The 1,807-nt window shown below is 34.9% G+C and overlaps 1 protein-coding gene across 6 annotated transcripts in view; it reads left to right on the top strand.

Annotated features, from left to right (window-relative positions):
• Positions 1–1,807, top strand: part of Zcchc11 (zinc finger, CCHC domain containing 11) — a 137,351-nt gene that overhangs the window by 866 nt on the left and 134,678 nt on the right. The gene's annotated exons all lie outside the window — the stretch shown is intronic.

Here is a 1,807-nt window from a genome sequence, read left to right as displayed (position 1 = left end):
CCCCCCCCGTCGGATGGTGGCAATGCGCGCTTTTGACGTGGGTAGCTGTGAGGTTCGTATTTGTAAACAGACAGCACTTCCCGAGGGTGTTGCACGCCTCCGCACGAGGCTTCTGATCCTCACGGTATCTGGATTACAAAAGAATGGGGTGTTTACCTTAAAGGAGCGCATCAGCGGGGTTTCTAGTCATACTTGAATGGGATGAATTACTGTTATTTTAACGGCACTGGGTAAACGTTTGCTAAAAAGAATATCAAATCTTAAATGAGTTTTATTTTACCTTGTGTGGGATGTTTCGGCATGTCAAGTTTCTTCATTTTGATCTACTTCTGATAAAAAGTACCATATACATTTAACATTCTCCCTTTTGGGATTTCCCAAAATGTGCCCAGAGATGCATTTCGAATTGTTTATTGTTGGTATGCATTTAGTAATTAGCTCGAGCATATCAGATTACTTTTTATTTCTAAACATTCTCTTCCCCCTATCTTGTGACAGGGAAATGTTTATCACATTTGGTGAAACAGAACATATCCTATTTCTATTCTTAAATAAAAAATGGATAATCTCAACTGGATCCGAAAATTTAGGAAAGTGTCATTCAAGTGTTGAATTATGGAATGGTTTAATGAAAAATACTTTGTATGTGTCGTGTGTGTTTATGTGGTGAAATTTTCTTTACTCAGAACCCATATATGTTGCCTTAGAAATTTACTGCTGTACCGTGCTTCCTAGTACTGATTAATCACAACTTGTGAAATTAAATGTGTTCAATTTAGAAAACTACTTAAATAATGAACTTACTAGTGTCAACTCTACTACCGCCCATGTTTTTATAAGCAAATTATAGAGTACTTCTAAAAGCCATATACTTCGGGGAAGATAAGAATTTTATGCTTTAAAAATGACAAAAGACAGTTACTTAAATTCTTTGATACATTTCTCTGCTCTTTGCAGTTTTTCATTTGGCTAGTGTGGCAAATGAAAAAAATCAAGCTTCTGTGAAATAATCCTGAAGCGGAGTAAAAGTTAATGACATTTAATGTTTTAAATCCAGCAAACATCTGAGTATAGAAAAAAACATTTAAGAGTTTCAGCTTTCAGGGCTGAAAGTAACACAGACAGTAACATGCACATTAGTTCAGCTTTGTAAATCCTAAATAAGACCTAGGATTTCTTTAGTGTTTAATATATCTAGAATAGTTCAGCGTTAACATTTTAATTTTAGACTTGAAAATTAAAATTTATACTTGTAATTACAAATATTTCTGCTTTAGAAAAAACTAAAGAGGATTTTTATTCTCAAAGTAGATTCGCTTTTTCTTTTCTTTATTTGGCCAGTCCTGGGGGTTGAACTCAGGGCTTGGGCACTTGTTGAGCTGCTTTTTTTGCTCAAGGCTTGCACTCTACCACTTGAGCCAGTACCTCTTTCCGCCTGTTTATGTGGTACTTAGGAATGGAACCCAGTGCTTCATGCATGCTAGGCAAGCACTCTACCACCAAGCCACATTCCCAACCCAGTAGATTCACTTTAATAAGAGCAATTGAAGAATTTTTTTAAACCTCAGTTACCTTTGACATATGCATATACATATATATATATATAATAAATATCATTAATTGTGTTTTGTTCTTTTTAGAATGCCATGTCAAAGATCTGTGGGTAGAAAAATGTATTTTGAATTTATTGATTGGAAAGTTTTTTGTTTCAGAGAAACAAAATGTCCATGATTTACCTGTAGGACTGGGATGTAGCTTAGTGGCAAAGTGCTCTCCAGTACCAAAAAGAAAAGACAAAAAAAAAAAA

This window comes from Dipodomys ordii, unplaced genomic scaffold, assembly GCF_000151885.1.
Source record: "Dipodomys ordii isolate 6190 unplaced genomic scaffold, Dord_2.0 Scaffold61, whole genome shotgun sequence".
NCBI classification, from domain to species: domain Eukaryota; kingdom Metazoa; phylum Chordata; class Mammalia; order Rodentia; family Heteromyidae; genus Dipodomys; species Dipodomys ordii.
This window is presented reverse-complemented; position numbering and strand designations above follow the sequence as displayed.